Consider the following 13599-nt stretch of genomic DNA (forward strand, 5'->3'; position numbering starts at 1 on the left):
AAGTGCAGGGTGAGTGGTTTAACGGTATAAGTTCAGGGTGAGTGGTTTATCAGTATAAGTGCAGGGTGAGTGGTGTATCGGTATCAGTAGAGGTGAGTGGTTTAACTGTATAAGTGCAGGGTAAATGGTTTAACGGTATAAGTGTCCGGTAAGTGTTGTATCGGTACAAGTGCAGGGTGAGTAGTTTAACAGTATAAGTGCATCTTAAGTGGTTTATCCGTATAAGTGCACGGTGAGTAGTATAACAGTATAAGTGCTGGGTGAGTGGGTTAATGGTATAAGTGCAGGGTCAGTGCTTTAACGGTATAAGTGCATGGTAAGTGGTGTATCGGTATAAGTGCAGGGTGAGTGGTTTAACAGTATAAGTGCAGGGTGAGTGGTTTATCGGTGTAAGTGCGAGGTGAAATGTTTAACAGTATAAGTGCAGGGTAAGTGGTTATCGGTATAAGTGCGGGGTGAGTGGTTTAAAGGTATAAGTGCAGGGCGAGTGGTGTTTCGGTATATGTGCAGGGTGAGTGGTTTAACAGTATAAGTGCAGGGTAAGTGGTTATCGGTATAAGTGCAGGGTGAGTGGTTTAACAGTATAAGTGCAGGGGGAGTGGTTTATTGGTATAAGTGCAGGGTGAGTGGTGTATCGGAATAAGTGCAGGGTGAGTGGTTTAACAGTGTAAGTGCAGGGCAAGTGGTTTATCGGTATAAATGTATGGTGAGTGGTTTAATGGTATAAGTGCATGGTGAGTGGTTTAACGGTATAAGTGGAGGGTCAGTACTTTTACGGTATAAGTGCATGGCAAGTGGTGTATCGGTATAAGTGCAGGGTGAGTGGTTTAACTGTATAAGTGCAGGGTGAGGGGTGTATCAATATATGTGCAAGTGAATGGTGTATTGGTCGGTATAAGTGCAGGGTGAGTGGTTTATCGGTATAAATGCAGGGTGAGTGGTTTAACGGTATACGTGCAGGGTGAGTGGTGTATCAGTATAAGTGCAGAGTGAGTGGTTTAACGGGACAAGTGCAGGGTAAGTGGTGTATCTAAATAATTGCAGGGTGAGTGGTGGATCGGCATAGGTGCAGGGTGAGTGGTTTAACAGTGTAAGTGCAGGGCGAGTGGTTTATCGGTATAAGTGTAGGGTGAGTGGTTTAATGGTATAAGTGCAGGGTGAGTGGTTTAATGGTATAAGTGGAGGGTCAGTACTTTTACGATATAAGTGCATGGCAAGTGGTGTAGCGGTATAAGTGCAGGGTGAGTGGTTTAACGGTATAAGTGCAGGGTGAGTGGTTTATCTGTATAAGTTCAGGGTAAGTGGTTTATCCATATAAGTGCTGATTGAGAAGTTTAATGGTATAAGTGCAGGGTGAGTGGTTTAACGGTATAAGTTCAGGGTGAGTGGTTTATCAGTATAAGTGCAGGGTGAGTGGTTTAACGGTATAAGTTCAGGGTGAGTGGTTTATCAGTATAAGTGCAGGGTGAGTGGTGTATCGGTATCAGTAGAGGTGAGTGGTTTAACTGTATAAGTGCAGGGTAAATGGTTTAACGGTATAAGTGTCCGGTAAGTGTTGTATCGGTACAAGTGCAGGGTGAGTAGTTTAACAGTATAAGTGCATCTTAAGTGGTTTATCCGTATAAGTGCACGGTGAGTAGTATAACAGTATAAGTGCTGGGTGAGTGGGTTAATGGTATAAGTGCAGGGTCAGTGCTTTAACGGTATAAGTGCATGGTAAGTGGTGTATCGGTATAAGTGCAGGGTGAGTGGTTTAACAGTATAAGTGCAGGGTGAGTGGTTTATCGGTGTAAGTGCGAGGTGAAATGTTTAACAGTATAAGTGCAGGGTAAGTGGTTATCGGTATAAGTGCGGGGTGAGTGGTTTAAAGGTATAAGTGCAGGGCGAGTGGTGTTTCGGTATATGTGCAGGGTGAGTGGTTTAACAGTATAAGTGCAGGGTAAGTGGTTATCGGTATAAGTGCAGGGTGAGTGGTTTAACAGTATAAGTGCAGGGGGAGTGGTTTATTGGTATAAGTGCAGGGTGAGTGGTGTATCGGAATAAGTGCAGGGTGAGTGGTTTAACAGTGTAAGTGCAGGGCAAGTGGTTTATCGGTATAAATGTATGGTGAGTGGTTTAATGGTATAAGTGCATGGTGAGTGGTTTAACGGTATAAGTGGAGGGTCAGTACTTTTACGGTATAAGTGCATGGCAAGTGGTGTATCGGTATAAGTGCAGGGTGAGTGGTTTAACTGTATAAGTGCAGGGTGAGTGGTGTATCAATATATGTGCAAGTGAATGGTGTATTGGTCGGTATAAGTGCAGGGTGAGTGGTTTATCGGTATAAATGCAGGGTGAGTGGTTTAACGGTATACGTGCAGGGTGAGTGGTGTATCAGTATAAGTGCAGAGTGAGTGGTTTAACGGGACAAGTGCAGGGTAAGTGGTGTATCTAAATAATTGCAGGGTGAGTGGTGGATCGGCATAGGTGCAGGGTGAGTGGTTTAACAGTGTAAGTGCAGGGCGAGTGGTTTATCGGTATAAGTGTAGGGTGAGTGGTTTAATGGTATAAGTGCAGGGTGAGTGGTTTAATGGTATAAGTGGAGGGTCAGTACTTTTACGATATAAGTGCATGGCAAGTGGTGTAGCGGTATAAGTGCAGGGTGAGTGGTTTAACGGTATAAGTGCAGGGTGAGTGGTTTATCTGTATAAGTTCAGGGTAAGTGGTTTATCCATATAAGTGCTGATTGAGAAGTTTAATGGTATAAGTGCAGGGTGAGTGGTTTAACGGTATAAGTTCAGGGTGAGTGGTTTATCAGTATAAGTGCAGGGTGAGTGGTGTATCGGTATCAGTAGAGGTGAGTGGTTTAACTGTATAAGTGCAGGGTAAATGGTTTAACGGTATAAGTGTCCGGTAAGTGTTGTATCGGTACAAGTGCAGGGTGAGTAGTTTAACAGTATAAGTGCATCTTAAGTGGTTTATCCGTATAAGTGCACAGTGAGTAGTATAACAGTATAAGTGCTGGGTGAGTGGGTTAATGGTATAAGTGCAGGGTCAGTGCTTTAACGGTATAAGTGCATGGTAAGTGGTGTATCGGTATAAGTGCAGGGTGAGTGGTTTAACAGTATAAGTGCAGGGTGAGTGGTTTATCGGTGTAAGTGCGAGGTGAAATGTTTAACAGTATAAGTGCAGGGTAAGTGGTTATCGGTATAAGTGCGGGGTGAGTGGTTTAAAGGTATAAGTGCAGGGCGAGTGGTGTTTCGGTATATGTGCAGGGTGAGTGGTTTAACAGTATAAGTGCAGGGTAAGTGGTTATCGGTATAAGTGCAGGGTGAGTGGTTTAACAGTATAAGTGCAGGGGGAGTGGTTTATTGGTATAAGTGCAGGGTGAGTGGTGTATCGGAATAAGTGCAGGGTGAGTGGTTTAACAGTGTAAGTGCAGGGCAAGTGGTTCATCGGTATAAATGTATGGTGAGTGGTTTAATGGTATAAGTGCATGGTGAGTGGTTTAACGGTATAAGTGGAGGGTCAGTACTTTTACGGTATAAGTGCATGGCAAGTGGTGTATCGGTATAAGTGCAGGGTGAGTGGTTTAACTGTATAAGTGCAGGGTGAGTGGTGTATCAATATATGTGCAAGTGAATGGTGTATTGGTCGGTATAAGTGCAGGGTGAGTGGTTTATCGGTATAAATGCAGGGTGAGTGGTTTAACGGTATACGTGCAGGGTGAGTGGTGTATCAGTATAAGTGCAGAGTGAGTGGTTTAACGGGACAAGTGCAGGGTAAGTGGTGTATCTAAATAATTGCAGGGTGAGTGGTGGATCGGCATAGGTGCAGGGTGAGTGGTGAATCTGCATAAGTGCAGGGTGAGTTGCGACTCCATGTCAATGCCGAGTAGCAGCGTGCTTTTGTGAGTACAGGTTGGAGCGTATCAAAGCCAAATCTATTGGCATTGCTCTTGGTCGTGTGAATTGCATGAATCCTAGTGGTTTACACGTGGTTATCCATGCGACTACTGCATTATTCTTCGTTACCTATGTCTCACTGTTGCCTCTTGTTGCAAGTGAAACTTCGTACTTCCTCGGTTCTTCGCTTGATTCTACCTTTCCCCCCATTTTATAGCATTATTTTTCAAGTTTTGGGGGCTCCTTTTTTAAGTTTCATTCCCGTTTCTATCCCGGGTCCAAATCCCGCCATACAACACAATCCCTGTTTGGGTTTGGGCCCCTGAAGCTGACCCGGGTAATACTTCTGTGCCACTTCGAGGTCCTGAGACCCGAGCGAGCTCGTCTCTCTTCCAGAAGGGTTCTCTCTGACTGTCATGGTCCGACGTGTTCTTTCAGTACGCAGAACGTTCACCTGGGCGGGGTGGGAGCTGAGGGCCTTTGATATCTGTCCACCTCCTTTGTACTGCCGTCCCAGCTGCGGCCCCATCGACCTGGGCTCAGTGCCCCTCCCTTCACATGCCCCAGCCCCTTCGGGCTAACATTCCGATCCTCAGAGAGGTCTTCCCGTCACGCAGTCTGCTCCAGGTGCCGAAGGTGCGGGGAGAAAGTCTGCTACCAAGTACTTCAGTCAAACTAGTAGCTAATTGGGCTGTTATGGTAATAACATACCTCATCCCCTAAGAACGGATGGCGCGTGCTCTTTTCAGTCGGTCTCTCCAAGGGCAGAATAATAAAGGCCCTTTATAGAGCACATGCTACAAACAGGATTGGTTGTTGGAACTTGAATAACTCTTTCTAGCATTCACCTCACTTGTGTACATGGTATCGATCTCGGAATGAAGAAAGCCTGAGCCAGACTTACTGTGAGTAAGTAGGTAACACAACACAACCAGCCACCATCAAACACAGTTACCAGAATCTAAATTCTTATCAGGCATCATCAAACAAATGGGCATTCTGGAGTCCGAAACCCAGCCCAGTAGCATCAAAAATAGAAACATTTCAGAGTCCCAACTCCAGTGAGATGCCTTCTGACAAAGAGACATTCTGGAATCTAGACTTCAGGAACCAGTCTGCGAAGAAACACCATCAAATAAAAGGACATTATGGAATCGAAAACTCAAACAGCTAAAATCAACTAAAATGACAGCCGAGAATTCAAAACCCAAACAGATATAATCAAATAAAAGGATATTCTAAAATCCAAAACCCAAACAGTTATAATAAAAAAAAGAACATTCAAGAATCCAAAACCCAAACAGATGAAAATAGAAACATTTCAGAGCCCCAACTCCAGTGAGATCCATCTAACAAAGAGAAATTCTGGAATTTAGAAGCTAATCAAACAACAAATTAAAACCCAACCAGACACAGTCAAATACTAGGAACTTCAGCAACCTGTTTGCAATGAGACGTCATAAAAAAAGGATATTCTAGAATCCAAAACTCAAACAGCTATAATCAACTAAAATGACAGTCTTGAATTCAGAATCCAAACAGATATAATCAACTAAAAGCACATTCAAGACACTCCCTTTCGCACCCTTTCTGCCCTCTATTTATCCCCTCCCACTCCTTGTCACAGTGCGGTCCATCCTGCCCCGATGGTAGGGGTAATATCACACTCACCACTTACGCATCCGCGTAGTGGTGCAGTCCAGCACCGGTGACGATACTACATCCCTCCCCAACGGGGAAGGGAACGATTTAACATGAACAAACAGAACAAAGGGGAAAAGTGTATACTTGGCCTTTGTGGCTCTTTTCAGTAGAATGGTTCTCTCCTCTTCTGGAGGGTGCCCTGAGGTTAGTCAATCACATGCATAGTCCTCGTATCGTCGGGAGGGGCCTGGGTTGTGTCTTAACATGTATCTCCCGCTCCCTGACCGATCCGACACCTGGATCTCTTCTGCACTCTCGTTGGGTGTTGTCGCTCCAGTAGGTTGCCTCCGCCTTTGCTCCACCGTTGGGTGGGCTATACCGTGTTCTGGGTCACCTCCCGCTTCTCTGCTTGTGAACTCTGGGCTTCCAGTGTCCACATTTAAATCTGCCCATTCGTCAGTGCTATCCATGTCTCTCCCAATGGATATTGCTTGGGGTAAATGTTTGAAGAATGCTGCGTTGCGCGTTACTGTCTCCAGTCCTCGTCGAGCTGTTATCATGGTGCCTTTCACTGCAGTCACGGTCCACGGCCGTGCCTCGAACGGGAGACGGAATTTCCCTCCTGGGTGGCGGTCCTTTACCAGGACGGTATCACCTATTTGTACCGTCACTTCGCGGGCTCTCCTTTTTTTGGAAGCCTGCGCGTTGGTGCTGGCTCTTCTTGCTGTTGACTTGTCTAGCGGCGGTGACCTCGCTGCCCACGATGATGGGGGATGGCATCAGTCACTGCTCTCCCGAAACAGAGTTGGCTGGAGGTGGCTCCTGTGCTGGCATGTAGGGTGACTCTGTATTCTCTCAAAAAAGGCATATATCGTTCTCTCCGGGTTCTCGCCTTCGGCCACAGCTATGCGAATGACCTTGTTTAGTGTTTTTACAAACCTCTCCACCTCTCCATTTGTTTGTGGCCATCGCGGTGTGATGCACCGATGTTTGGTGTTCGTTGACGCTAGGAACTCCGCCTATTCGTGGCTGTTGAAAGGGGGCACATTATCTGTGCGCACCTCTCCGAAGAGTCCGTGGGTGGCCATCAGTTTTTTTAACTTGGGGATGACTGTGTGGGCAGATGTGGAGTGTACTATTTCGACTTCCGGATAGCGCGAGTAGTCGTCCATCACTAAGACCATGTGTGTGCCATCGGGGAGGCTCCCGAAGTCTGCACTGACTCGTTGCCACGGTGCTGTGGGCCCTTCCTCTGTAAGAATCGGCGCTGGAGGGTCAGGGTTACCGCTGGCTTGGCATACTAGGCACCGTTTGACTGTATCTTCCACCAGCTTGTCCAAACCAGAGAACCACACTTTGTTCCTGAGGCGGGCTTTTGATTTCACGATGCCTTGGTGTGCTCCATGTGCTAGGGATACTGTTCTGGCCATCAGGCTAGATGGAATAACTAAACGGAGACCTCTCAACAGGCAGCCCTCTTCGCTCACTGAAAGTTCCTGCCGTACATTAAATAGCGCGTGCAAACGGGCTTGGGCTTCTTGTGTTCGGAAGGTGTCAGGGCGTTGGAGGGACTGACAGTTTCCTATCCTGGTGGCTGCTATGGCTATCTGCAGACACTCGTCCTGGGCAGTTGCTGTGATAACTTCGCTGAGTGGTATGGGCAGGGGTCTGGTGCGCTCTACCACCATCCTGACGTATTCTTCTGTTTCCCTTGCTTCTTCCACTGCCTGGGGCGCGGCTGTGCGGGCATGTCGGGACAGGAAGACAGCCAGGTTCTTTGTGCCCGGTTGGTACTCCAGTGTGAAATCGTACCCTTGGAGCTGCAGGATCCATTTCTCTATCCTTGGTGGCGGTTTTGAGGATGAGCCTTAGACCACAAACCCCTATGACCGCTGTTCAGTCACCACCGAGAACGGTTTTCCGTACAGTTAAAGATGGTAGTGACGGCATCCCCAGTGTATGGCAATGGCTTCTCGTTCAATTTGCGAGTACCGCTGCTCTGTTGGCATGAGTGTGCGGCTGGCAAAAGCGATGGGGGCCCACTCTCTGCAATCTTGTTTCTGTGCCAGCACTGCTCCTAAGCCTGTGGGGCTGGCATCGACGACTAATTGTGAGTGGCATTGCGGGTCAAAAAACGCCAGTGTGGTCTCTGCGGAAAGTGCTCTTTTCGTGGCTTGGAATGCATTCTCTTGTTCCTCGCCCCATTCCCATTGGGGATTTGCTTGTGTGAGCTGCCGCAGAGGTCCTGTGATATCTGCCAGGTTTTGCAGGAATAGACTGCAGTATGTGACCATACCCAGGAAACTCCTTACCCCTGAAACCGAGGTGGGGGCTGGTGCCTCTTAGATGTCTCTGACTTTCAGGGGGTCTGGCCCGACTCTGTTTTTTGAGAAGTGATACCCGAAGAAGCAGATTTCTTGTTTCAGAAATTCACACTTGTCCTTGTGTAGTGTCAGTCCTCTGCTTTGTAGTCTGGCGAACACTGCTCGCAACCTCTTCAAGTGTGTTTCAACTGTGGGTGCGTGGACCAGGATATCATCACTCACGTTGAGGACTCCTGGAAGTCCTTGCAGGACCTCTTTAATGACATGCTGGAAGACTTCCGCTGCGCTAGAGATGCGAAGTTTAGCCTCTTGTATCTCCAGAGACCATTTTGGGTGGAAAAGGTGGTAATGGGCCGTGACTCTGGGTGCAGCATGATTTGGTGGTATCCTGACCGGAGGTCCATTTTGGAGAACCAGTAAGACCCTGACAGTTCACTGAGGATGTCGTCTATCGTTGGGGTTAAGTGTCGCTCCATTTTAATAGCCAGGTTGGGCATGCGCATGTCGACGCAGATTCTGACGGCATCCGGTTGTTTGGGCTTCCGAGCGACTACGATGGGGGAGACCCACGGTGTTGGGCCCGATACCTTTTCGATGACTCCCGCCTGTTCCAAGAGTCGCATTTCTTGCGCAACTTTGGGGCGCAGATGAAATGCCACTCGACGATGTCTGAGCGCTGTGGGGGTGACTGATTCGTCGATATGTAGTTGTAGCGGCGGTCCTTTGAGGCACCCAATTCCCTCAAATAGCGTCTTAAACTCTTGCGTTAAGTCTTGCAGTGTGTTTACATGGATGGTCGAAAGCGAAATGTACTAGGTTTAGATCTTGAGCAGTTCGGCAGCCAAGGAGGAATCCTGTGCCATCTTTGGAAACGTGGACTTTTGTGGCTGTTTCTGTGCTGTCATGGGCGATGTCAGTTGTGAAAACCCCTGCTGTGTCTAGGGGTTGGCTGTTTCCAAACGCGAATATCTGTAAGTTCGTGGGTCGGAGCGCTGGTAGCGGTTGTAGTAGGTTGTTATATATGTACATGGCCATGAAGTTTATGGACGCGCCTGTGTCCACCAGTGCCGGTGTTGAAGAGCCTTTGACTATGACGGTGCATGTGGGTAAGCGTCGTCCTCCGACGGCGTGAATTACATGGATTGTGTGTTGGCCATTGTCCATGTCGCTGTCTGAGTCTTGGCCCAACGTGGTTTCAACCATTTTGACGGTCTTCCTTGCGGCGTTGGTTGCTTGCTTCGGTGCTGATTTGCAGACTTTTGCAAAATGATTGAGTTTCCCACATGCGCTGCATATTTTGCCCCACGCTGGGCAGGTGGTCAGATGTGGTGCTGGGCCGCCGCACCACTTGCATGATCTGCCCCGTAGCCTTCCTTTATAGGGTTCCCCTTTTTGTTGTGGTGTGTTTGTTGTCACTGCGTTGGCTGCCTCTGCCTTTACCTGGGTTGCCGGTGCCTGTTCCATGTGGGCTGCTTGAGCCCGTGCCAATTCTTGGGAGCGTCCTAGTGTGAGGATATCTTTCATCAGCATGTTGGGTTGCTGGAGAATGCGTTCTCTGAGTTTTGACGAGGAGCATCCCTGTATAAATTGTGCTCGGATTTCGTCCTCTTCATCGGGCAGAGTGCAGGTGCTGGCTAGTTCCTTCAGCCTGGCGTAAAAGACGTCGACGGACTCATCTGTGATTTGGCAGGCTTGGCGTAATAGGAACCTTTCATAGTCAGGGTTGGCGTATGGCTCAAAATGCGCAGTGATCGCACCTTTTAGTGTTTCATACGTGCATGGTCGCGCTTCCTTGACTGACTTGAATACTTTGTGGATATCTGCTCCACCAATGTGGAGAAGAAGAGGTCTGCGCCGTTCTGGTTGGATGTCCAGGGCTTCAAAATATGTCTCCAGGTGTTCCATCTAGACTTTCCACCTTGCCGCTTGGGTGGGGGGTGCACCTGTGATGGTGAAAGGCTCCAATGGTCGTACACCAGCCATCGTGAAAAGCAGCTGGTTGAGGTGGGAGAATGCAGGACACGTTTGGTTACTTGTGTCTTGGGCTGTAAGGCAAAAGGGACTCCTGCAAAGATAGGGCTTATTTCGTGTGCCTTCCTGGTGGGCCGGGTTGTTTATTTTACTTTACTTTTTTTTTTCTGGTGAGGGACAGACAAAAGAAAGTTTTCTTGCCAGGTGTCGCCCCTTTTTTTTCTTTTCTCCAGGTGCACAATACTGGAGCTGGCCTGTGTGTGTGGCTCACAGTCATCTTTTTTTTTTTTCCTTCTTTTCCACACGTTGTGTGGTGCTAGGGCAGCCCAGCGGATGAGCGCCTCTGATCGGGGAGCCTCCGGGGGGTGGGGCACTTCCCTGGTGCCTGCTGCGCTCGCGTTGAGCAGCGCGTGTCTCTGGAGTGCTTGCCGCACTCGCGCTGAGCAGCGCATGTTTCTGCAGGGAGGGGGCAGGTACCTTTATCGTGGCTGCACGCCAGCTGCCCTTCCTCCTGAGTCGCGTTGCTGGAGAGGCGGAGTCTTCAGGGGTTGGCAGCCACTCGGTGCCGCGTCAATTCGGCACACGGCTCCGGGGGTGCCTGCCGTGGGGAACCTGACGCTTTCCGGGACAGACAGCCGGCTTCCCCTTTCAGGTAGGCGAAACTCCGCGGGGCGCGCCGGTTTTTTCTTTCCTCCTTATGTCGAGGCCCTCAGTCTGGTGCACCGCGGTCACGGGGGGTGTCACTACCATTGGTGGTAGGCCCACCTCTCGTCACCAATTGTCGTGTTCCGCATTGGCCCCAAGTAAGGACGCGGGAACACTGTGGTTGGCATGCAACTCGTTTATTCCACTCATACACTCGCACTCCCTTTCGCGTCCTTTCTGCCCTCTATTTATCCCCTCCCACTCCTTGTCACGCTACGGTCCATCCTGGTAGGGGTAATACCACACTCACCACTTCCGCATCCGCGTAGTGGTGCAGTCCAGTACCGGTGACGACACTACAAACCCCCTCCTCAGGTAAACAATATTCATCGGGCCTCGCAGAATGACAAACATATTTCATTGCAATGACTCCCTAAAACTGGAAGCTCTGCATGCATTTAACAATTCAACTATTGCAGTTATATTCAATTATACCTTTTGAAATGCAATCAAATACATGGTTGCCAACACACTACTGGACTCCCTAAAGGGGTGAAACTTCCCACAGAGTGATCCTTTGTCAGCAATGGATTTTGAGGGTTATTTGAACCCTTCCGTCAGCCCTCAGCACTTTGACAGCTACTTCTGGCTAGGACATTTGTGAAAAGACATCAGTGATTGCCATTACATAGTGCCCCTCTGTCTCTTTGTATGTTTTCAGTGGGAACAGCCCTGCTTTATGCATGATGTCTGTCTGTTCCCTAGAAACATAATAAACGCTCCTCTTAGCCAGACCCTGTCGGTCCCCTAAATGCTGCTACACAAATGTTGCTTAAACTGTACAGTGCTAACCTGTAACCCTGTTTGACCCTTTGAAGCTGTGAAGAACTTTTATAAATTAACGTTTTTCTTCCTCGTGTATTTATGCTGTAAGTCCGAGTTGTGAATGGACCATTCGTAGTCGACCAGACCTGACTCGATCGTGTATGCCCGAGAACCCTTGTTTTATAGTAGTTTGAACACTGAAGGGGGTCCGGGTAAGCAGAGTGGACACTGACATCCTGTCTGCTCTGCATAGCGCACAGAAGCAGTGGTCGAGGGCGAGTCCTGGCGCGTTATTCTCCAGTGGTATTTTGATGGAGGAGGGTAGGGCTACTTCACTAGAAGAGAGGCAGCGGTTGTGGGAGCGACGGGGGTGGAGGAGAGACTGTTGAGTTACTGGGCAGGGATAAGACGCCCTTTTTGGAATAGAGAGTGTGACTTCCTGTGACCGGTGGTTTCGCCCCGGCCGTTTCTGAATTCTTCGCCCTCCAGCTCCTGCAGGACCCCCATAAAGTCTCGAAGCGCCTTTAGATAGTACTCTAATATGCTTACTCCTTTCCTTCTGCATGGTTGACAAGGTGCGAGGTTATATAGTGCGATCGATTAGGAAGCGCCCTGTGGCGATTCGGTTGGGATGTCATGCTATCACTAAATGAATTGTCTTTGAGCGATTCAGTCATAGCTGTAATTATTGTAATCATAGCTGGAATAACTCCTGTTATCGGCCTCTGAAGGATTAAAGGCTAGCTAGCCTAGCGCTTGGGCATGTGGCGCTGGGACAGCAAGCGCAGACCCATCCACAGAAAGCCTCCCCACTCCCCACTTGCCCCCCCCCCCCCCCACACACACACACTCTCCGAGTCACATCTGGCACCCATGGCGTCAGTCCCGCAGCCTGCGGTCGGGGCCCCAGCTACCCCCTCGGGAGGGCCCTTCCTGTACCCCAGAATAGCCGGTGCCCATGTATCTCTGTGTGTGCGTCTTGAGGCGCTAGCCTGCTCTGTGTAATGTCCGGAGCCAGTGTTAGTGGCGAGCCAGGGTGGAGCAGATATATGAAGTCGGTGTTTGTGGTGAGGTCCCTCCCTGTGCCGAGGCCGGCGGCAGCAGCAGCCCCATCACTGCCTCTTTTGTCCCCTCAGCCCCGGCCCTCCCACCCCGGGGGCGGGCTCATCCCAGCTGCCCGGACCTGCCATCCCCTGTGTGTGTCAGATGCGCGGAACCCGGGCTTAGGGGTGTGCTCGCGAACCGGCCCTTCGCCCCGGAGTTTGGACTGACCCCAGGAGGGGGCGCGCACCCGGGACCCCCACCCCGGAGAAGGCCACAGAGGATCAACATAGCCCCAGCTCCGCTCAGTATCTCTAATCACAGGACTCACCCCAGATCACAGCACCCTGGACCCGCAGGTCACACCACCGGGCACCCCTAGATGCCCAGATCACAGCACTGAGATAGATCCCCAGGACACCTGAAGCCACAGGTCTGCGCTGAAGACCCCCGGATATTTGTCAGTCTCCCAACCCCAGCTGCCTCCCTGGGTCGCTGGGCCCCTGGGTACCCGAACTGTAGGACCCCTGGAGCCCCGAAGCACGGAGATCCTAGTTCCCCCCTGGACGCGGATTGTAGCTCCAGAAACGACACGGCACGGAGGACGCGACCCGCAGTGCTTTATTCGTAAGGTAAGACTCATTCGGTCGCCTCCTAGACCGTAGCCAACCACGCTGTGAAACTAGTACTTTCTCTGTCAGGGATGGTCTTAAAGTGGGCGCTTCCCCTCTTACCCGTGCCCACTGACCACATCCCTTCACCCGGGAGTGATAGTTTCACTGCCTCCCCACCCAGCAAAACTCTCTTAGTGCAGTGTAATCTCTACCTACACCCCATTCGTGTGTGTATTGGGCCTCTGTGCCAGCTACCCCGAGCCCCAACCAGTGGGTGCCATGTCGTACCCCCTCTCCTGCCCCAAGTTCTGGGCCCCACCCGCACAGCGAGACAGACACGATGACACGAAGCACCTTACTAGCACCCAGAATTATTATATGGAGTCGAGCACCCCCCTTCCTCACCGTAGAAAACCTTTCATCACAAATTTGCAGCGCCTCGGAGGCTGCTTGTGTGTTTGGGCCATGGCGAATGAAATATGTCAGTTAATATTTCTAATCGTTTTATCCCAGCGTGGTGCACTGTACTCCCGACTCTCTCTTCCACTAGTTAAACAGACTGCGAACTTTATCGCCTCTAGGCGCTACATGGCTTGGAGGGAGGAACCACTGAAGCCAATTTCACCCCTAACGTTTTGGTTTTCCCCATAC

At 49.9% G+C, this 13599-nt stretch overlaps 1 protein-coding gene and 1 long non-coding RNA gene across 22 annotated transcripts in view; one reads left to right on the forward strand and one right to left on the reverse strand.

Annotated features, from left to right (window-relative positions):
• The window catches only part of LOC138285164 (uncharacterized), a 154308-nt gene that overhangs the window by 140056 nt on the left and 653 nt on the right, over positions 1-13599 (reverse strand). The window lies entirely within an intron of this gene.
• PHLDB1 (pleckstrin homology like domain family B member 1) overlaps positions 12491-13599 on the forward strand; it is a 397027-nt gene continuing 395918 nt past the window's right edge. For 7 of the 21 annotated variants that reach the window (XM_069224761.1, XM_069224762.1, XM_069224759.1 and 4 more), the window contains exon 1: positions 12492-12966. The gene's annotated coding sequence lies outside the window, so the exon portion shown is untranslated. Of the gene's footprint in view, positions 12967-13599 lie in introns of all 21 variants that reach the window. The other 14 variants (XM_069224763.1, XM_069224769.1, XM_069224775.1 and 11 more) reach the window with 4 other exon arrangements.

Source organism: Pleurodeles waltl, chromosome 3_1 (assembly GCF_031143425.1).
Source record: "Pleurodeles waltl isolate 20211129_DDA chromosome 3_1, aPleWal1.hap1.20221129, whole genome shotgun sequence".
Taxonomy (NCBI): Eukaryota; Metazoa; Chordata; class Amphibia; order Caudata; family Salamandridae; genus Pleurodeles; species Pleurodeles waltl.